At 46.7% G+C, this 23,894-nt stretch overlaps 1 pseudogene; it reads left to right on the forward strand.

Moving 5' to 3' along the window:
• Positions 1 to 1,530: 1,530 nt before the first annotated feature.
• Positions 1,531 to 23,045, forward strand: LOC129656483 (enoyl-CoA hydratase domain-containing protein 2, mitochondrial-like; annotated as a pseudogene).
• The last annotated feature ends 849 nt before the right edge of the window (positions 23,046 to 23,894 follow it).

Genomic DNA, 23,894 nt, shown 5'->3' on the forward strand with positions numbered 1-23,894 from the left:
TGAGAGTTGAGCTAAGAACTGACTCCAGGGTGGCTCTGGAGGGGGCACCCGGGAGACAGGAAGAGGCTGCGGAGGACGAGGGTGGGAAGCGAGTGATTCTTAGGCAGTTTCAAGGGCATGTGGCTCAGTCCCCAGGCCTCAACTGTCAGGATCCCGGTGAGCAGCCTGGGGCGGGAGGTGGCAAGGGAAGTATGCGGACCAATCTGCCTGACCCCGCTGACCTGGTCGAGGCCCTCCTCCTACTCCGGCCTCTTCCTTTGGCTCCCCCATGGTCTGACGTCTTCCATCATGGTCACTTCATGACTGTTAGCCCCACTCCTCACCACCCCCAGCAAAGGACAGGAAAAGAAGGGGGCATGCAGGAGGTCTGAATCTGCCTCTGATTTGCTCTGGAATCCTGGGCTAGTCCCTGTCTCTCTCTGGGTCTCAGTTTCCTGATCTGTCACTGAGGGGCTAGGACTAATCAGACTCCCAAAGGCTCTCCCAACTGACTTTCCCATAATCTAGGACTTGCAGAGAGTACGTTCACCCCCTATTCATGACTCAGGCTCCGGCTGTCTGGCCTTCAGTGACCCTCCACTGTCACTACTCTCACCAAGGACCCTGCCCCCCCCATGCCACTGTCCCTGCACTCACTCCTCATCTTACGTGACCTTCAGCATCACCCACCAAGCCCTTCTTTTAAAAAATAATTATACCTGATGTATGCCAATTATTTCTCAATAAAACAGGAAAAAATAATTAATAAAATTTTATTACTATTTAATGTATTTTTTGAGTTGTCACAAATATATACATTACACAAAATTTATATTTTAATCACTTGTAAGTGTAAAATTCACTGGTATTAAGTACATTCACCAGAGACTGGCAATGGCAACCCCACTCCAGTACTCTTGCCTGGAAAATCCCATGGACAGAGGGACCTGGTGGGCTACAGTCCAGGGAGTCGCTGAGGGTCGGACAAGACTGAGCGACTTCACTTTCACTTTTCACTTGCACGCATTGAAGAAGGAAATGGCAACCCACTCCAGTGTTCTTGCCTGGAGAATCCCAGGGATGGGGGAGCCTGGTGGGCTTCTGTCTATGGGGTCGCACAGAGTCGGACACGACTGAAGCGACTTAGCAGCAGCAGCAGCAGCAGAGTCATCCTAGGGATGTGTCCTTGAGCTATTAGAAACTATGTTAAGAGTTTGGTTCATCCTGGACATTTCTCTTTTGCAACAGTGTATTACTGATTAAAATCTGTTTTTACTACTTTAGCTCTCAGCTGTCTTTATATTTGGCACTTATCACTTTTATTACCTATGCTTTACAGATTAAAATTTTGGCATTTAAGAGATATTGGCAGTTTTGTCCAAAATCACACAGCACAGCTGGGCTTTCTTCTAACCCATGTCTTCTGGTCTCCAAGAGGCTGAGGGTGTTCCCAAAGGAGAAACAGTTCTTGAAGGCCTGGGGCAGGGCAGCAAGCTTTCAGTGGGAGGCGGTGGTGGAAGGCCGAGTGGCCCGTTCCCAGAATAGGCCCCAATGCTGTGCGCCCTGACCAGCACCCTGTGCTTTTCACGCCCCTGGCGGCCACCTGGGACCCGAGGCTGCTCCTCCAACCTGGGGGCTGCCGGCCTGGAGATCCAGGTGTAAGTTCTGGTGGGTCCAGACCACGCCAAGTGCACTTGCTGTCCTGGTGAGCCTGGGAGGGCAGCTGGGGTGAGCTCCACTGGGCTGAAGGAGACAGGGTCCAGCATGCCTGGTGCTGTTGCCAGGCAGGGACCCATGGCCAGTGCTCCCACTACATGCAGGCGGATTGAAGCTGATCTCAGAGAGAGAAAGCAATGAGTGGTCCTGAGAGAGATCTTAGTTCCCCACCCAGAAATTGAACCTGGGTGGGTAGCCTGGATGAAAACCAGGAATCCTAGCTGCTAGACCACCAGCAGGGAGAGGCTAGAAGGAAAGTGGCCTTGGCCCCATTTGAAAACAAGAATGTTTCAAGGAGGCAAAGACTGTAAAAACAGGTACAAAGCTTATTACAGACACAGCACAACATATGGGAGAGCACACAGAGAAGCAGTTATATTTAAGTCAGAAAAGCTAGGCAGAAATACACATCCAGAGAGAAAGGGTATTGGGGGCCTCTCTAACGAGGAGGAGGCCAGTAAAGAGGTGAGTTAAAACACTTAGAAAGGACAGCCTTTGGGTGTTTATATATGGCAAATTATCTTGTTTCTTCACACCTGACTGGTCCTAGACCTCTCCAATGTGTCTGCGCAACACTTTGCTAAGATGGATCCCACTGCAGAGACCTATGGGGGTGTGTCCATGCTTACTATGGGGTGGCACTGCCTCCCTTTTTGACCCCCAATAAGCCTTTCTGCACATGTGTAGACAGGGACATTTTCCTTGACCTCAGGAGTAGTCACCTAACCTCTTTATTCCAGCAGAGCTCAGTTACTGACACTAGTTTTGTCCTTGGAGTGTCTGAGTGAGAAAAAAACTTCAGTTTTACTCCACTTGAGAAACACCAGTTGTCTGGCCCAGGGGCCCGTCTATCTCCTACCCCAAAACCAGTAGGGGGAGGCAGGTTGCTCAGTGTGTTTGAGGATTGGACCCCAAAGTTCCTGCATCCCAGTAGAGGCTGCTGCTGCTGCTGCTGTTGCTGCTAAGTCGCTTCAGTCGTATCCAACTCTGTGCGACCCCACAGACGGCAGCCCACCAGGCTCCCCCGTCCCTGGGATTCTCCAGGCAAGAACACTGGAGTGGGTTGCCATTTCCCCCTCCAATGCAGGAAAGTGAAAGTGAAGTCACTCAGTCGTGTCCAACTCCCAGCAATCCCATGGACTGCAGCCTACCAGGCTCTTCCATCCATGGGATTTTCCAGGCAAGAGTACTGGAGTGGGATGCCTTTGCCTTCTCCGCCAGTAGAGGCTCCCCAGGCCTAAATCCTTTGGTAGGTGACCACTTCACCTGCCGCTCCCACCATAATTCCAATGGGATTTTATGTCAATATCGGTCCCTTCAGCCCCATATTTGGTTCCCCGGGGCTGTGAGGAAAGAGAGGGGACTTGTTCAAGGGTAGAACTAGGTGCCAGCAAGCCCAGCCCCCACTAGAGCTTTAAAATACTTGATTTCCTTCCAGGCCAAACTTCCTAGCAAGGTTCCAGTGGGCTGGACAGCCAAACCAATTCCAATTTGGCTTAGGGTGCCCGGCCTCCTGGAAAGGAGGAGCAGAGGAGAGGACGTGGTTGGGGGTGGGGGGGGAGGGGAGAGAGGAGAGACCCGAGGAGAGCTTGGCGACCCCCTGCACAATTGCCCTGCAGCTTCTGGTGGAGTTTGGAGTCCTGCTGAATCAAGAAAATTTCACAGCAGTCACTGGCAAGAACATTTTGATTGAGCCTTGTCTTGGGTTTTGTTTGGTTGTGTTTTATTTTGTTTTGTTTCTGTTTGGGGGTAGTGTTATCTGCAAAGGCGGGTGAAGGGCAGTGGTTGGACTTTGCAATCCGTGAGTGGCATTCCCCTGTCCGCTGTGGGTCACCAGCTGGGCAAGGTCCTCTTGTCTACTTTCTCCCCAGTTCCAACCCCTCTAACCTTCCCCGCGTTTAAAGTAGCACTGTTTGTGTCCAAGTTTTAGTTTACACAGATTCAGTTGTTCTAGGGATTTTGTATATCTCCTTTTTTCTTGCTTGATATGAAGTTGAAGAGCTGTTCCTAGCGCCCTGCTGTTGCATACACTTCCCTATGTGCATCCCCCACTTTTGATGGACATGAAGGGGCTTCTGGCATCCTACTACATCACTTGGTGAGAATTCTCTGGCCATGTGGGATGGCTAGCGTTAGAGAATACCCCCCTTGCTCTCATGCTCAATTCACTGCCAAACTGGCAACAGTGTTTGGCTTGAAATAGCTATAACTATTCTCCCAGGTTTATGGTCAATAAAACAAGGACAGAGAGTTTAAGCAAATTGAACCAGGTCTGATTTTAAAACCTGTCTTCTCAACTATTAATGGTTATCACATTCTTCTAGTAATTCAGTGATTACTAGTAATTCTAGTAAATCACTAGAATTCTAGTAGTTTTCTAGCCCACCAGGCTCCTCTGTCCATGGGTTCTCCAGGCAAGAATACTGGAGTGTGTTGCCATGCCCTCCTCCAGGGGATCTTCCCAACCCAGGTATCGAACTAAAGTCTCCCGCATTGCAGGCAGATTCTTTATTGTCTGAGCCACCGGGGAAGCTCCTGAACCACAAGGGAAGCCCTTTAAGAAGACTGAGCACCAAAGAATTGTTTCTTTCTAACTGTGGTGCTGGAGAAGGCTCTTGAGAGTCCTTTGAACAGCAAAGAGCTCAAAACAGTCAATCTTACAGGAAATCAACCCTGAATATTCATTGGAAGGACTGATGCTGAACCTGAAGCTCCAATACTTTGGCCACCTGATGCAAAGACCTGACTCATTGGAAAAGACCCTGATCTGGGAAAGACTGAGGGCAGGAGGAGAAGGGGGTGACAGAGGATGAAATGGTTGGATGCCAAGATCGACTCAAAGGACATAAATTTGAGCAAACTTAGGAGATAGTGACGGAGAAGGCAATGGCACCCCACTCCAGTACTCTTGCCTGGAAAATCCCATGGACAGAGGAACCTGGTGGGCTGCAGTCCATGGGGTCGCTAAGAGTTGGACACAACTGAGTGACTTCACTTTCACTTTTCACTTTCATGCATTGGAGAAGGAAATGGCAACCCACTCCAGTGTTCTTGCCTGGAGAATCCCAGGGACGGGGGAGCCTGGTGGGCTGCAGTCTATGGGGTCGCACAGAGTCGGACACGACTGAAGTGACTTAGCAGCAGCAGCAGCAGGAGATAGTGAAAGATAGGGAAACCTGGAGTGCTGCAGGCAGTGGGGTCACAAAGGGTCAGAAACGACTGAGCCACTGAACAACAACAATAAGAGTCAGGAGATTAAGCTTCTGCCCCTGCCAGAGGGCATATAGAATGTCCTAGAGGGAAGGAGATAAGGAAACCAAGAAGAGGCAGTGGAGGAGGCATGAGGAGGAGACCCACACCCAGGAGAACCATCCCACCATCCTCCTACAAGTCACCAGTTCTGTCTTCCACTTGGCGTGACAGCACCAGAGCATTGTCACATTGCGCCTGTTGTCTTTGAAAATGAGCTTAGCCCGTTAACCACTCCTCACTCTGATGGCTTTACTCCAGCTCCTTAGCTGAATATTCAAGGTTCTCCACCACAACCTGACCATGTCACCTTATCTCTCCTACCATGGGTTTGTTCATTTTAAGCCATCCCACTTAAGTGTTTTCTTCTAACCGTGCCCCTGACTTGGGTCCTCTCCTCCCTCTCTACCTTTGTAAACCACTTAGGAATTGCACCCTCTTCAACCCACTCCAGTAGTCTTGCCTAAAGAATCCTGTGGACAGAGGAGCCTGGTGGGCTGCTGTCCATAGGGTCGCAGAGTCAGACATGACTGAAGCTACTTAGCATGCATATATGCGTTGGAGAAGGAAATGGCAACCCACTCCAGTGTTCTTGCCTGGAGAATCCTAGGGACGGAAGAGCCTGGTGGGCTGCTGTCTATGGGGTCGCACAGAGTCAGACAGCACTGAAGCAGCTTAGCAGCAGTAGCAGCAGCTCCCACCCTTGTCCTTTTACATTCCTTCTGTCTGGACTTGTCTTCCTCATCACTTGTTAACTCTGAGACTGAGGATTGCTAGCTGGGTCCACCTAGTAACTTTGGCACATTCTCTTCTTTTCTGAGCCTTAGTTTCCCCCCCTATATACTAAGGGATTATTAAGGCTTCCCACACAGCTCAGTGGTAAAAGAATGTGCCAGTGCAGGAGACACAGGAGACTTGGGTTTGATCCCTGGGTCAGGAAGATCCCCTGGAGAAGGGAATGGCAATGCCACTCCAGTGTTCTTGCCTTGAGAATCCCATGGACAGAAGAGCCTTGCAGGCTACAGTCCATAGGGATGACAGAGTCAGACACTACTGAGCAACTGAGCACACATACCCACACGACCTTCCAGGGGTTTCTATCGACTCCCACCCACATCACTGTGTGATCCAGACCCAGATAGATGTGACTCTAGGTCTTCTGCTAAGCAAATCAAATCATCACGGGAGTCTGATAGGAGTAGAGAGGGTACAATGCAAACCCATCATTATTACTGGGGTCCAGCAAGGGCAATGTTCCCAGAATAGGGTGTCAACTAAGAAGTCAGGGACCATGGCTGGGTCCTCTATTTCTCCGGGGCCTGGCATGTGGTAGTACAAGCTGAACATTGTCAGGCGAATGAATGAAAACCAAAGACACACTGTCTGGCCCCTTAGGTCTCCCAGCTTAGAGCTCACACCTCATATTGGGTCCTAGACTTTCACCAGCTTCTGTGCATTTTCCCTGCTCAAAGTGCCCACAGACTCTGGTTATACACTTATGGACATTATCTCTTTTAATCTTCACTACAACCTTTTTAGTATTTCTATTTATAGATCAGGAAAGTGAAGGTCAGAAGGATAAAGTAACTTGTCCAAGGCCATGGAGCTGGGATGTGACTGAGCTGTGACTTCAGCCGAGCACCATATTTGCATTCTGCAAGAGGGAGCTAGAGATGAAATATGGGAGAGAGTTAGCCAGAGAAAAAGGAAAGACAGAACAGGAAAGTGAAGAGGAGAGAGGAAAGTTCCTGTCAACCCCAGGATGTCATGATTATATTTGTTTTCTACTGTCACATAACAATTTACCACAGACTCTGTTGCTTAAAATAGCGTACATTTATTATCTCATAGTTTTCATAGGTCAGAAGTCTAGGCACAATTTTGCTGGGTTCTCTGCTTCAAAGTACCCACAAACTCCCTTCTCAGGGTTTTAGCAGGCTGCAGTCCTGAAGTTGGCAGGGACTATGGTCTCTCATTATGGGCTTCAACAGGGAGTTGAAGCCAAGAGAATTCTATACAAACAGACAAGCATGTTGAAATAGACATGTGTGAACAGACACCTGTGCAGAAACAGGCCTTCTCCTCTTGTAGACTCCCACACAGTTAACTTTGCCACAGTTGCTGCTCTTCATACAACCCACTGTAAAAGCATGTTGTGTGTTGTTTGTCTGCCCAGTTGTGTCTGACTCTTTGCGACCCCATGGACGGTAACACACGAGGCCTCCCTGTCCCTCACCATCTCCCAGAATTCATATGCATTGCATGGGTGATGCGTCCAGCCACCTCATCCTCTGACATGTTCTTCTTCTGCCCTCAATTTTTCCCAGCATCAGGGACTTTGCCAATGAGTCGGTCGTTCACATCAGGTGACCGTAATACAGAGCTTCCGCTTCAGCATCAGTCCTTCCAATGAGTATTCAGGGTTGATTTCCCTTAAGATTGACTGGTTTGATCTCCTTGCTGTCCAAGGGACTGTCAGGAGTCTTCTCCAGCACCACAGTTCGAAGGTGTTTGGCACAGTCTTTGGCACTCTGCCTTCTTTACGGTCCAGCTCTCACAACCGTACGTGACCACTGGGAAGACCATAGCCTTGACTATACAGACTTTTTCCAGCAGAGTAATGTCTCTTCTTTCCAATACGCTGCCTAGGTTTGTCAGAGCATGTGGACCTACCATTCTTGGGGTCTTCATTTCCTTTTGAGGGCTCATGTGTTACATAAAACTTGAACAAATTCGTATGCTTTTCTCCTGTTAATCTGTTTTATGTTGGCTTAATTCTCAGGTGCAGCCAAAAAACATTAAAGGCCCAGCAATATAAACCCTATAGTACCTGCTCTGCTGCACTCAGGGCCCTCATCTGTGCCACTCCCTCTCTGAAATAGGCTTTTCCCCACCAACACACACACACACACACACACACACTTTTGTCTGGCTAACTCCTATTTATTCCTCAGCTCTCAGCTGAAAGGTCACTTCTTCCCCCAGGAAGTCACTGCTGATCTTCTACACTAGGGCTCCCCTCTGCTCACTCTAAACCCCCATCCTCCTGTCTTTTTTCCCCTATGTTGTTGTCGTCGCTAATAGTAATTACTTGCTGAATGTCGATCTCCTCTGTTAGACTGTAGGATCTAAGAGGATAGGGACTGAGTCTGCTCTAGTCTCTGACATCAGTGCTTAGTACAGAGGCCAGTGTGTGTTAAATACAAAACTGTACCAACGACTGAATAAAGAGATCTTGGATTGACCTTTCAGGAACTTCAACTACTTGAGTAGTCTCATAGAGAAGAGACTTGTGGTAGCCAAGGGGAAGGAAAGGTTGGGGAAGAATGCATTAAGAGTTTGGGGTTAGCAGATGCAAACTATTATATCTAGAATGGATAAACAAGGTCCTACTGTATAACACAGGAAACTATATTCAATATCTTGTGATAAAGCATAATGGAAAAGAATAGGAAAAGGAATATATATGTATATAACTCAATCACTTTGCTGTACAACAGAAATTAACACATTCAATAAGATGCAATTTTTCCAATGGAATAGTCTCTTACCTATAGTATCTTTCACACTATGCTGCTGCTGCTGCTAAGTTGCTTCAGTCGTGTCCGACTCTGTGCAACCCCATAGACGGCAGCCCATCAGGCTCCCCCATCCCTGGGATTCTCCAGGCAAGAACACTGGAGTGGGTTGCCATTTCCTTCTCCAATGCATGAAAGTGAAAAGTGAAAGGGAAGTCACTTAGTTGTGTCCAACTCTCAGCGACCCTATGGACTGCAGCCTACCAGGCTCATCCATTCATGGGATTTTCCAGGCAAGAGTACTGGAGTGGGGTGCCATTGCCTTCTCCACTTTCCCACTATACCTCACTCTGAAAATGAAAATTTTTACCTATTATAGATATATGTTGAATAAATGAATTAAGAATTTTTAAATTGGGTAGAAGAAAACCTAGAAAAGAAGTGCAGGGCATCATCTGAGACGTAGGAAAGCCAGGAAAATGTGGAGCCACAGGCAAGTACATGTTGTTATACATCTGTCAAAACCCATAGCATATGCAACACCGAGAGTGAACCCTGATGTAAACTGTGGAAGTTGGGTAATAATGACATATGTATGGAGGTTAATCTTTGGTAACAAATGTCCCACTCTGGTGGGAAGCCATGCCTATGCAGTGGCTAGAGGATTTATGGGAATCTCCATACTTTCTCAGTCGTGTCTGACTCCTCTCAGTCCCACAGACTGTAGCCTGCCAGGCTCCTCTGTCCATGGAATTCTCCAGGCAAGAATACTGGAGTGGGTTGCCATTTCCTTCTTCAGGGGATCTTCCAAACCCACGGATTGAACCCGGGTCTTCTGCATTTCAGGCATATTCTGTACCTTCTGAGCCATCAGGGAAGCACTTTCTACTCCATTTTGCTGTGAACCTAAAACTGTTCTGAAAAAAAAATGTCTACTGAAAAAACAAAAAAGGCCACAGCAGAAAATGTTCAAGGAGGAGCAGGTGTTTGGTCAGGAGAGTTAATTGTTGCTGAGCCTGGGACAAGGATGGAAATATGTCCCTCAGTTAGTGATGTGATTACACTGGTCTCACTTAGGTGAGAACAGTTTCTGCCAAGAGATGGGGTGGGAGCTAGACTGGAGAAGACTTAAGAGAATGGAAGGCAAGAAAATTATTAACTGAATACAGAAAAGCCTTTCAAGAAGTTTCACTGGTGCTCGTGAAAGAATATCACATGAGTAGGGCAAAGGATATTCTCTTGCCAAAGAGGACAGAATGTGAACATGCTCAAGCCTCTGGATTAGCTGTTAAATTCCTATGACAAAGGCATCTGCTCGCTTGTCCCATGAGTGTGCAATCAGTAAATTCCATGCTGCAGGAAATCTTACAGGTCAAATGCCACATGTTCTTTTTTTCTCTTTGGCTGTGCCAGTCTTGGTTGCAGTATTTGGGATCTTAGTTGCAGCATGTGGGATCTAGTTCCCTGACCAGGGATTGAACACAGGCTTCCTGCATTAAGGGAGTCTTAGCCACTGGACCACCAGGGAAGTCCCACCCCAGGTTCTTTAATAAATATCTTTGAGCAAAAGACAGGGCTAGAGGCAGAACCTAAGGATTTTAACAAGCTTTTAAGAGTTTTATTTTTTTTAAATTAGCAAGTCTGAACTATAATGTCTAGAGAAGAATATTTTTGTGATAAAATTGTTAAGAAATGCAGGAAAGTGATCACCATAAAAAGTCAGGAGGAAAAAGAAAGTCAGGAGAGTTGTTACTTTTAAGGGGGGAGGTGGGAGCAGTGAATGAGTCAGGGCACGCGAGATTTCTGGGTGGTGATGTTATCATAACTCATTCAGCTCGAGAGGAAGAAGTCTGGCTGTAGAGAAAAGAATCACATGGAGAGAGATACGTGAAATTGAAGAAGGGGTGTGTAGGGGTGTGTGTGTGTCTCGCAATGGCAGAAGCAGGCAGGAACCACTGGGGCAGTCATTCTCGTCCCTCTCCCCATGGTGCTCCGAGGTTCTCAAGCTCTTCCACTTCTGTGAGGCAGAAAGGGCAAGGGTTATTCTCCCGATTTTATGGTTGGAAAAACTGAGGCCTGAGTGTGTATGACTTGCCCCAGGTCACACTGCTCATCAAGGGTAGAGGCTGCCCAGATCCCAGGCCCCAGACAGGAGTGAGCAGGGCAGCTGGCTCACCCAGCGCTGCCCTGTCCCTTGCAGGAATTGCTGAGATTCTGATGAACAGACCAAGTGCCCGCAATGCCCTGGGAAACGTCTTCGTCAGTCAGGTGAGTAAGGGCGGGCACCAGGGTGGGTTGGGGCGAGCTGGGAGGTATCTGATCTGGTCTCCTCTGCAGCTGCTGGAAGCTCTGGCCCAGCTTCGGGAGGACCGTCAAGTGCGTGTCCTGATCTTCAGGAGTGCAGTGAAGGGTGTGTTCTGCGCAGGTGGGTTTCCTTCCTTGCCCCCAACCCGGGGCTCAGCAGGGCTCCCACCAGCCTGCATGTAGGGGATACTTAGGTCATTTCTAGCACAGGACTCTGGGCTCCCCAAGTGGCGCTATTGCTAATGAACCCGCTTGGTGACACAGGAGACACGGGTTCAATCCCGTGTTGGGTACATCCCCTGGAGGAGAAAATTGCAACCCACTCCAATATTCTTGCCTGCAGAATCCCTATTGACAGAGGAACCTGGCGGGCTACAGCCTATAGGGTCGCAAAGAGTCAGACATGACAGAAGCGACTTAGTACACAGCACAGGATCATTCCCATTTAAAGATATGCACTCAGAGGTGAAATTCCTTGCTTAGAGCAACACAGCTAGTGAGAATTTGGTTAGAACTTGACCTTTCTGACCCCCAAATCCTTGTTCTTTCTGTTCTGACCCTTCATTGAGGAAATGAGAAAACGGAGTCCAACGACACTCACCAGGTCTGTGGCCAAGATAGGACTGACTTACTGCCCCTTTGCCCATCTACAAGATTTCAGTCCCTGTCAATGAAACTCTTCCATGTCTCTGCACCATTTGGTCCTCACAACAGGGCAAGCACCACGCACTTCCTTTCTGAGACGAGAAATGCCGCATCCCAGGCCCACAAGAAGAAGCAAGCGAATGAGAGTTGAGCTAAGAACTGACTCCAGGGTGGCTCTGGAGGGGGCACCCGGGAGACAGGAAGAGGCTGCGGAGGACGAGGGTGGGAAGCGAGTGATTCTTAGGCAGTTTCAAGGGCATGTGGCTCAGTCCCCAGGCCTCAACTGTCAGGATCCCGGTGAGCAGCCTGGGGCGGGAGGTGGCAAGGGAAGTATGCGGACCAATCTGCCTGACCCCGCTGACCTGGTCGAGGCCCTCCTCCTACTCCGGCCTCTTCCTTTGGCTCCCCCATGGTCTGACGTCTTCCATCATGGTCACTTCATGACTGTTAGCCCCACTCCTCACCACCCCCAGCAAAGGACAGGAAAAGAAGGGGGCATGCAGGAGGTCTGAATCTGCCTCTGATTTGCTCTGGAATCCTGGGCTAGTCCCTGTCTCTCTCTGGGTCTCAGTTTCCTGATCTGTCACTGAGGGGCTAGGACTAATCAGACTCCCAAAGGCTCTCCCAACTGACTTTCCCATAATCTAGGACTTGCAGAGAGTACGTTCACCCCCTATTCATGACTCAGGCTCCGGCTGTCTGGCCTTCAGTGACCCTCCACTGTCACTACTCTCACCAAGGACCCTGCCCCCCCCATGCCACTGTCCCTGCACTCACTCCTCATCTTACGTGACCTTCAGCATCACCCACCAAGCCCTTCTTTTAAAAAATAATTATACCTGATGTATGCCAATTATTTCTCAATAAAACAGGAAAAAATAATTAATAAAATTTTATTACTATTTAATGTATTTTTTGAGTTGTCACAAATATATACATTACACAAAATTTATATTTTAATCACTTGTAAGTGTAAAATTCACTGGTATTAAGTACATTCACCAGAGACTGCAATGGCAACCCCACTCCAGTACTCTTGCCTGGAAAATCCCATGGACAGAGGGACCTGGTGGGCTACAGTCCAGGGAGTCGCTGAGGGTCGGACAAGACTGAGCGACTTCACTTTCACTTTTCACTTGCACGCATTGAAGAAGGAAATGGCAACCCACTCCAGTGTTCTTGCCTGGAGAATCCCAGGGATGGGGGAGCCTGGTGGGCTGCCATCTATGGGGTCGCACAGAGTCGGACACGACTGAAGCGACTTGGCGGCAGCAGCAGCAAGTACATTCACAACGTTATTCAATAATCACCGCTATCCATTTCAAAAACTATTTCATCATCTCAATAAACTGTATACTCATTAAGCAATTCCTCCCCATTTCCCTAACACCCAGTAACCTCCATTCTACTCTCTATCTTTACGAATTTGTCTACTCTATTTCATACAAGTAGAATCATACATTTGTCCTTTCATGGCTAGCTTATTTCCCTTAGCATCATGTACTTCATGTTCATCCATGTTGTAGCATATTGCAGAATTTCTATCCTTTTTAAAAATGAATAATATTCCTTTTCACATATATATTCCACAATTTTTAAATCCATCTGTTGATGGACTTGGGTGGTTCCCACATTTTGGCTATTGTGATTAATACTGCTATGAACATTGGTGTGCAGGTATCTGCTTGAGTCCTTGCTTTCAATTCTTTGGGGTACATACTTAGGAGTAAAGTGGCTGGACCATATAGTAATCCTATGTTGAACTTCAGGAGGAAGCATCAAAATATTTTTCACAGCAGCTATATCATTCTACATTCCTACCAGCAGTACATCAGAGTTCTCCACACCAATGTCAACACTTTTTTGTTCGTTGTTTATAATAACCGTCTGAATGGGTAAAAAGCAGTATCTTATTGTGGTTTTTATTTGCATTTCCCCAATGATGCTGAACACATTTTCAGTGCTTACTGCTTTATCTTCTTTTTTAAATATTTATTTGGCTGCACTGGGTCTTAGTTGAGGGACACAGAATCTTCAAACTACATTGTCACATGCCACCTCTTAGTTCTGGCATGAGTGCTCTAGTTCCCCAATTAGGGATGGAACTTGGGCCACCTGCAATAGAAAGCCAGAATCTTAGCAACTGGACTAGCAGGGAAATCCCACTGGCTTATTTTCCTTGGAGAAATGTCTATTCAAGTCCTTTGTGAGGTTTTGTTTTTTTTTTTTTTTTTTTTTTTTTTTGACCATTCTGCACAGCTTGCATGATCTTAGTTCCCCAACCAGGGATCAAACTGTGTCCCTTGCAGTTGAAGTGTGGAGTCTTAAACCACTGGACTACCAGGGAAGCCCTTTGTATTTGGTTGTAGGAAATCTTTATATAGCCTAGATATCAGTTCCTTACCAGATGTATGATTTGCCAGTATTTCCTTCCATTCATGGGTTGTCTTTGCTCTCTTGATAGTGTCTTTTGATGCATTAGTTTTTAATTTTGATGAAATGCAATTCATCTTTTTGTTGTTGTTGTGTCTCTCTTTTTTTGACTACCCTCCTCCCTCCCTGGCTTCCCTGACGAGTTTTCCTGGTGTTTCTCTTTCCTCTCTGGCTGCTTCTCTTCAGGTTTCCATTGCTGGATCCTTTGACAGCCTGGGATTCAGAGCCTCACCCAATCTACCATACTCTAAAGACAGAATGATTTCTGTTGTGAGCTCTGTGGAGAGATGATTCTCCCAGGGAGAGGGGCAGGGACAAGGAATTCTACAAGGAGGAGGGTGCCACGAGGGTCCAAAGGGCACTGGCTCCCCAGCATTAGTGCCCTGCTAGTTCTGACGCCCAGCCCCTGTGCCCTCAGCGTACAAGCCTGGCCATTCCAGAGTCAACTTTCAGCAAGCATGCTTGCGAGCTTTGACAAATGCTTGTTCTTTTTCTGGAATATCCCTCCTAGGCCATATGAACTGTTTATGGATTTTTTAAGACAACCAGTGCCGCCTCCTCCAGGAAGCCATCCCTGGCCCATCATCCAAGCTTCCTTTCTCAGATCACTGATCACCCTGGGTCTTTTTGATCACCCTGTTTGCCCGTTGGCCTTCCCCATGTCGGATTCAATTCTGTTCCCAACACACAGAATGAGAAGGAAGAGTAAAAAGGCGGGTCCTGCGGAGGCCCACAGGAAGGTGGGCATGACTAGGCATCACCCTGCCCATCCATCTCCTCAATCCTATTCCCCAGCAGATCCCACAACTTTCCCCAGTGGGAAAACTGACTGCTAAGATAACCTGGCTGAGGTACCAGGTAAGCTCCCCAAACTTGGGACCAATGAAGCCTTCTATCACAACCAGCTAGACCGTCTCCTACCCTGAGACACTGTCCTGGTCCTACCAGGGCCTCGCAGGCTGAGCCCTCCTTTGTCTCCACAGCAGCGTTCCCTGCACCCACCATTGCAGCTATGGATGGATTTGCCTTGGGTGGAGGCCTGGAACTTGCCCTGGCCTGTAATCTCCGAGTGGCAGGTACTGGGTACAGGGAGACGTGTGGAAGGGTGGGAGGGAAGAGTGAATGAAACAAGCTAATTCTGGGGATTCTTCAGTCAGCCACTGCTCTCAGCTTTCCAACAAACCCCAGAACTAAAGGCAAAGTGGGAGCCAAGGAATTCAGGCAGCAGTGGTTCCCCACCCACCGCCCAGCCCCTGACTGCTACAGGACTAGTCCCTTCTCAGAGTCAGCTGCCCTCAGCTCAGGACTGCTCATACCAGCCCCAGGGCAACTGCTGACACAACTAGAAAGAACATAGAGAGCAAAGGTTGGGGACAAAGGTATCTATTCAGTCTTCCAGTTCTGTCCAAGCCAGCTTTATCGATCACATTGTGAACAAAGGTGAGCCATGAGGGCAGTCTATGCCCAGTTAATCACAAGCATGGCTGGGCAGGAACAGTGCCCTGCAGTAGCTCTATCAGAATCCACAGAGGTTTGCATTAATAGTTCAAAGAAATTGAACTTCAAAATGTGGAGGGCAGGGAGGATGAAGATAATTGGTTGCTTTTAACCTTGCTGACTTGGTGGTTAGGTGTGCCCTTTTTAGAGGAGATCAGAGAAGATCTGAGTGCCATAATGGTGCCATACTTTCTCCTGCCACCAAGCAAGAACTGTTCATCTTTTTTTTAACATGTAGTCCCGGGCATAGAGGGACTTTATATCCATATGATGCAGAACAAAGGGAAGACATCAAATACCAGGTCAGGTCATAGCACCAACCCTGGTCCTCACCTGCCTATGTTCAGGAAAGCTAACTTGAAGGGGTTGGTGGGTAGGAGGTGAATGTAAACCCCTCCCTCCCACACTGCATGGTTCACAGGGACCGTGTTGAGGGAATTCAGGAGAAGCCTGTGGGGTGGGACACTCAACGAGGGCCTGTCACAGGAAGTACAACTGCGAAAGGAGGATGTGGATCAGCATACAGGAAAATTTCAGGCTGACAAAAAGCTGGGAGGAAAACTGGTGGAAGCAGGAGTCACTGACACTCTAGGCCAGACCTGAGCTAAGGATGCATGAGACAGAGAATTCATTAACTTACAAATAGGTACCGGGCACCATCCAGGAACCCCTCCTTGTTCCAAGCACCATGACCTCACTTGATCCTAAACAGCTCTATAAAGCAGGTAAAAGACAGGTTATCAATTTTTTTCCCCGTCCATGAGGCTCAGAAAGGCTAAGAGAGTTGCTCAGTGAGTTGTGGAGGTAGGGTGAGCGCTGGGACTCCTGACTTCCAGGCTAGGGCTCTTCCAAAGGCAGCTACTGGAGAAGTCTGGCTGTGGCCACACGATGAGGGAAGTGATCGGCTGGAGGGGTGAGCAGAGCCAGCAGACAGCATCTCCTCTCCTCAGGGATTGGAGCTGGAAGACAGGGTGGGGGCTTCACTCTGTTTTGTCTAAGCAGCTTCCTCGGCTGTCATGGGACTGATCGAGACCACCCGAGGGCTCCTCCCAGGAGCAGGTAATCTCAACACACACCATCCATTCTTCTCTACTTGTTCAACTCCACTCTATCCAGCATAATTCCCTACTTTCCTCTTTTGCCCTATGTTCTGGGGTCTCCCCTGCCAGCCTAACCCAATCTCGTCCTCTGAGAGGCCTTGGCTGACTCCCAGCCAGGGCCTCCTCTGGGCCCCCACATTCCATGAGGATTCCCCATCCCTACTCCATCCTGGCAGGGGGGACTCAGAGGCTGCCTCGATGCCTGGGGGTGGCCCTGGCGAAGGAGCTCATCTTCACAGGCCGACGACTGAGTGGGGAACAGGCCCAGGCTCTGGGACTGGTGAACCAAGCTGTGGCCCAAAAGGAGGACGGCAACACCGGCCCAGGAGATCCTGCCCCAGGTACGATTGCCACTCAGCACGGGCGGGCCTGTGCCATTGGGGATCACAGGTGGGGAGGCCAAGAGACAAGGATGTCTTATGCAATCACACAAGATCCATTTTCCCAGATTTATAAAATTAACCATCTTTGGCGGTTTTGCCTCCATTCAGCCATCTAGTAAAATAATATTAAATCAGATTTTAAGTTAAAATGAAAATTGAGTTCCGAAGGGCTGGGATCAATTAAGCTTGAAAATCCTCAGAACAGCCTATAAAACTGAACTTCCTGGGATGATGCAAATGATCTCTATCTGTGCCATCCACTAAGGCACCCACTGCTGCTGCTGCTGCTGCTGCTACTGCTAAGTCGCTTCAGTCGTGTCTGATTCTGTGTAACCCCATAGATGGCAGCCCACCAGGCTCCCCCATCCCTGGGATTCTCTGGGCAAGAACACTGGAGTGGGTTGCCATTTCCTTCTCCAATGCGTGAAAGTGAAAAGTGAAAGGGAAGTCACTCAGTCATCCAACTCTTCGCGACCCCATGGACTAGCCACATGTTTTGTCGCTATGTCTGACTCAGTGTGACCCCACAGACTGTAGCCCACCAGACTCCTCTTGTCCATGGTACTTTACAGGCAAATATACTAGAGTGGGCTACCATTTCCTTTTTCAGGGGATCTTCCCAACCCAGGGACTGAACCCGAGGCTCCTGCTTGCCAAGCAGTTTTTTACCCTTGAGCTATCTGGGAAGCCCCACTAGCCACATTACTTAAATTAAAATTTTACTTTCTCAATTACACTTCCCATATTTTAATGCTAACAGACACATTTGGCTGTTGGCTATTGTACTGGACATTAAAGCATGAATGTGTCCCAAAATTGAAAATGCAAGATTGTTTAAAGCAGATAAAGAACTACCAGCCCATCTTTCGACCATACTACGTGGTGGAAAAGCACTTGAAATACATGATGTAGGACATGTGTTAAGACCCATACTTTTTTTTAATCCTCAAAGAGCCTATTAGCATAGTCTCCCCAAAAGTGTAGATTCCCAGGGAGATGTAATCTCCAAGTACCCGAGAGGCTCCACTGGCTTCTCACTTCTCTAAGAGAGCCAGAGGGACGTCCCAAGTTTCCACAAAGATAGGCAAGCAGCTGAAATGGAGCCAGGTTCTGTTAAGTTGTAATACTCACTGAGCCCATATGGTGCACCCTCATCCTTCAGACACGACCAGACACAAGCAATCCTGGGTACTTTAATAGTGTCCCAGTGTTAGGACAATCCAGGTGAGGTGATCATGCCTGTCGCGTCTGTGCTGTAACAGACCCAACAAGGTGAAGCGACTGCTCATCAAAGTCAAAGAAAGTGACTGCAATAATATCACAAAGACAGACACTATTTTGTCATCCATTCTGCATAATACAGAAATACATATGATAACTAGCATTTTAAAGATTGCAGACCATGTACACAATTTTTAAAGAACAAACTAAATCTTTAATGGATTTCAAATACAAAAAATTAAAGATATATTACAAAGGTCAAATGTAAAAATGTTAAACATATTCTATCATTTTAATATTATTAACACAGAAAAGTATTTGAATTAATCATGAAAAGTAAAAAAGAGTTATCTTATTTTTGGGGAAAAAAAGTCTCCCTTAAATAATCCTGCCTCTTTTTATAATTTTGAGATCTTTACTTACATGCTTGCTTAGTTACTTGAGGGTAAGGACTATAAAAAACTGATGGTAAGTTTGGTTTAAAAGCATTTGCTTTGTCTTCATTTCTTGTTTATAGTTTCATCACACATAAATGGAGAGTCTGAAGCTGTTCATTTTAATGCTGTCGTGTTTCTCTTATACTTGGTCAGAAAGTCTCTAAACTGATACAAAACTCTGAGTAACTCAAGGTAGTAGCTGATTACACTTTCATGGAGTGGGGGGCCTATTTGTACAGGGCTTGTCTTTTTGCATAAAATAAATAACTGGGTCTTGGAGCTTGATCTCAAGATGATTCAGTCTTCAGATTTTTCAATACATTCAAATAACGGTATTTTATTCATTACTAGTATTTTAGTACTTAAAAGTAGCTTTCTATACGAAGGGACTTCCCTGATAGCTCAGCTGGTAAAGATTCCGCCTGCAATGCAGGAGACCCCTGTTCTATTCCTCAGTTGGTAAGATCTGCTAGAGAAGAGATAGGCCACACTCCAGTAGTCTTGGGCTTCCCTTGTGGCTCAGCTGGTAAAGAATCCGCCTGCGATGCGGGAGACCTGGGTGCGATCCCTGGGTTGGGAAGATCCCCTGGAGAAGGGAAAGGCTACCCACTCCAGTATTCTGGCCTGGAGAATTCCATGGACTGTAGAGTCCATGGGTTTGCAAAGAGTCGGACACCACTGAGTGACTTTCACCTTCTATACCAAATCAACATCATACCTAAAACTAGTGATAGAATCACTAATGCAAATGTTGGGACATTCTGATGCAACCTGTTTAACTTCCAGGTGAGTTACTGAGTGCCATTGAGTGCCAAGTATGAAGATTCCCTATGGGGTGAGTGCAAGAGATACTGTGGTAGACGGCTGCCCTCTACTGGAGAAACTACCAAGACCAGGGAGTCAAAATTCTCCAGAAATTACATTCACCCCCCAAAAAAAGTGAAGTCGCTCAGTCGGGTCCAATCCTTTGCGACCCCATGGACTGTAGCCTTCCAGGCTCCTACATCCATGGAATTTTCCAGATAAGAGCACTGTTGTGGGCTGCCATTTCCTTCTTCAGGGCATCTTCCGAACTCAGGGATCAAACCCGGGTTTCCTGCATTGCAGGCAGACTCTACTGTCTGAGCCACAAAGCCCTACAGCCCAAAACAGCCTGTCAATAAACACAAGGTCCACAAATTAACACTCAGATTTTCCCTTTAAGCAGTAAATATACTTTACCGTAGGAATATGGATTTGACTACATTTTCCATGGAACATCAAAGGAATGGAACATCCTGTGGCAACTGTGACTCACTATTCTCATTTCCAAATAACATAAAATGATCCATCATATTTCTAATTGATCTCCTTCACACAGTGCTACCTCGAACACCACAGGTTGGAACTGTGCAGGCTCACTTATACATGGATTTTTTTTTTTGTTCACTAAATGCATACTACAGTACTACCTGATCCAAGGTTGGTTGAATTTGTGGATGCAGAACTCTTTACAGGGCGGGTTGGCTGTAAAGTTATGTACAGATTTTCTACGGCATGAATGATCAGTTCCCCTAAACTCCAGGCTGTTCAAGGCTCAACTACAATTATGCATACATGCACAGACACACTCAGAAAGATAATATGTGTGTTTTCAATACAGAGACAACACGGCTACATAGTTTTTAATTTTCTCTGATGAGAAATCAGTAGTTAAATAATACATATTCATAACAAGCAAATCAAAGGACATAGAATAAAAATCAAAAGCAGGGTGATCCTGTTATCCTGGGGCTGTCCAGGTTCAAAGTGAAAAGTCCCACATCGTAAAACAACACGTCAGTCACTGGCAAACCAGGACAGTTGGTCACCAAAACATTCCTCAATTTCCCAGTCACACTCCCCAAAGATGACCACTGTTAATAGTTTTCATACTCTTCCAGAAATTTTCATTGTACATGCAAAATGTGCACATATACTCACATATCTAAATAATTCTAAATTCCTTTAGGACAATTTAGGGGAGAAGAAACACACCTTTGAAGGCTAGTCCAGTTCTAACTGATGTTTAAAAACATAAACTATGCACACAAAAGAATTCAAACAGTATAGAAAAGTATAAAACAAAGAGTGAAGTTCTCCATTCTCTCAACCCTTCTCCCCAAAGACACATCACACCAACACCTTCTACACAAATGGAATAATATACACAGCACGATGCAGCTTCCTTTTTTCACCTTCTGGAGAGTTACCCATTGCAGCATGTACTTACTAACCTCATTCATTTAAACTGCACACTTTTTCATTAATGGTATGGATGTGCCATCATTTAACTAGTACTGGGAGAAATATCAATAACCTCAGATATGCAGATGACACCACCCTTATGGCAGAAAGTGAAGAGGAACTCAAAAGCCTCTTGATGAAAGTGAAAGAGGAGAGTGAAAAAGTTGGCTTAAAGCTCAACATTCAGAAAATGAACATCATGGCATCCAGTCCCATCACTTCATGGGAAATAGATGGGGAAACAGTGGAAACAGTGTCAGACTTTATTTTTCTGGGCTCCAAAATCACTGCAGATGGTGACTGCAGCCATGAAATTAAAAGACGCTTACTCCTTGGAAGGAAAGTTATGACCAACCTAGATAGCATATTGAAAAGCAGAGACATTACTTTGCCAAGAAAGGTCCGTCTAGTCAGGGCTATGGTTTTTCCTGTGGTCATGTATGGATGTGAGAGTTGGACTGTGAAGAAGGCTGAGTGCCAAAGAACTGATGCTTTTGAACTGTGGTGTTGGAGAAGACTCTTGAGAGTCCCTTGGACTGCAAGGAGATCCAACCAGTCCATTCTGAAGGAGATCAGCCCTGGGATTTCTTTGGAAGGAATGATGCTAAAGCTGAAACTCCAGTACTTTGGCCACCTCATGCAAAGAGTTGATTCATTGGAAAAGACTCTGAAGCTGGGAGGGATTGGGGGCAAGAGGAGAAAGGGATGACAGAGGATGAGATGGCTGGATGGCATCACTGACTTGATGGACGTGAGTCTCAGTGAACTCCGGGAGTTGGTGATGGACAGGGAGGCCTGGCGTGCTGCAATTCATGGGGTCGCAAAGAGACGGACACGACTGAGTGACTGATCTGATCTGATCTGATCTGAATGAGGAACATCACATTACTGACGCCTTTAAGCTCCTGAAAAATAGCTGGAATGAATAACTTTGGACATCTTAGTATATACTCCTGAAAGTGCATCTGTAGGGCAGATGCCTACATGGAGTTACAACATGAAAAAGCATGGGCATCTATCTAATTTGCCAGTTCTTGTCAAATTGTCCTCCTGAAGCATTGTACCAGTTTACTCTCCATTCAATTATGTGTGCAAATACTTGTTTCCTAAATCTCAACAATAATGGGCATTACCAACCTTTTATAGTTTCCAAGTGTGAGGTGAAAAGGAGCACCTAACTGTTCTGATTTATTTTTCTTTAAAAGTAAAGCTGAGCACACCTCATCTCTTTTTTTCAACTACCTTTCTATACTGTGTGAATGCTTAAAAAAAAAAAAAAATTATACCAGCTTTTTGTAAAGGAAAAGCTCTATCACAATTTCAAAATATATTTTCCCAGTTCTTGATTTTTGCTTGAAGCTGTGGTATTTTTCCCAGTCTGAAGTTCTTTTATCTTTATGAGGCTAGTTTTTCATTTATGCCTTCAACACTAACAGACTTTTTAAATTGTTCTTTTCCAAATAAAGTCTTACAAAACCTTCAAATAATACAATGTGAATAAAATATGAGGCAAATGCACTCCTTGCCTGGAAGCAGGGCCCAGGATGGAGAGCCAAACCTTCAGTAGCACAAGATAACTAGAAGCAAGATCAGTGAGGCAAAGATGGTCACTTCGGTGCTCTTGCTTCCAAGTGGCCCTACAAAATACCCCTCAGGATTTCAACCCAGGCCTGTCAGAGTCCAAAATCCAAGTTCCTACTTCTGACCTTTTTCACCCTACTGGGGAAAAACGTGCTTGCAGTGGAGGCTTGCATTTGTTGAGATGAGAGGGGTAGAGGAAGGGACAGGAGTGGGAAAGGTGACTGGGAATCAGATCCAAGCTTTGCCACTGACTGAACAAACGTGGCCAACTGCTTCCCCACCCTGAGCCTCAATTAAACCCCTCCTGAAGGGCTGGGGAGCAGCCTGTGACCGTTAGACAAGGCTGTGGGTGGGAAAGCATGTGTACAGTGGAGTATGTTGTACATGCTGGAGGCATGTATTAACTGACAAGAATTCCAGATGGTCAGGACTAGGAAGGTTAGGGATCGGTTAGGCTTCCTTCATTATTGAAAAGGAACATCAGCTAATGAGTAGGTATAACACTAACAAAAGTAAACACTGTCACTAGAATAGCTGGATTTCTACCCAGACCTGTTCCTCATCATGGAGCTTGTGTGCCTGTGAGCACCAACTGATCCCCTTCTCAAACGAGAGCTTGCTTTTCCCTAGGCCCCCACTGTTGTGCAGCTGGGAAAAGTAGCCATTGACCAAGGAATAGAGATGAGAAGGTTCTGGGTCAGAACTTGGGTCTGCTAAAGTCAGTGGGGTGGCTGGGAAGTGTGGCTTTCAGGGCACACAGTTGGACAGAACAGCTGGAAAGAACTCAGGAACTGGACTCTTCCTACAGACTTTGAGTCTGACCTCTCTCTTTGTGCCTTAGTTTTACCATCTAACAAAGCATTTGCCATCTGTCTCTGTGGAGATTGAACCTGTGCTGCTGCAGCTGTTGACCTTTAACACTTCCCCTAGAGGGAGTTCAGGGTGGAGAGGCACTCTGTGCTCCAGGGAATCTGGTGGAACAGGTGTTTTAGGTAGATAGATTTTCAGGAACTGATTTCATGATAACAATCTTTAAATCTCTTCATATCTAGAAAAACACTAAATCCCTTCCTGGTGATATCAGCTCCTCCTGACTAGCAGAACACCTTTTATAAAGTAAGCTTCAGTTCAGTTCAGTTCAGTAGCTCAGTCGTGTCCGACTCTTTGTGACCCCATGAATCGCAGCACGCCAGGCCTCCCTGTCCATCACCAACTTCCGGAGTTCACTCAAACTCACGTCCATCGAGTCGGTGATGCCATCCAGTCATCTCATCCTCTGTCATCTCCTTCTCCTCTTGCCCCCAATCCCTCCCAGCATCAGAGTCTTTTCCAATGAGTCAACTCTTCGCATGAGTACATGGCCAAAGTACTGGAGTTTCAGCTTTAGCATCATTCCTTCCAAAGAAATCCCAGGGCTGATCTCCTTCACAATGGACTGGTTGGATCTCCTTGCAGTCCAAGGGACTCTCAAAAGTCTTCTCCAACACCACAGTTCAAAAGCATCAATTCTTTGGCACTCTGCTTTCTTCACAGTCCAACTCTCACATCCATAGCCTTGACTAGACG

The sequence above is a fragment of the Bubalus kerabau genome, chromosome 6 (assembly GCF_029407905.1).
Source record: "Bubalus kerabau isolate K-KA32 ecotype Philippines breed swamp buffalo chromosome 6, PCC_UOA_SB_1v2, whole genome shotgun sequence".
NCBI lineage: Eukaryota > Metazoa > Chordata > Mammalia > Artiodactyla > Bovidae > Bubalus > Bubalus kerabau.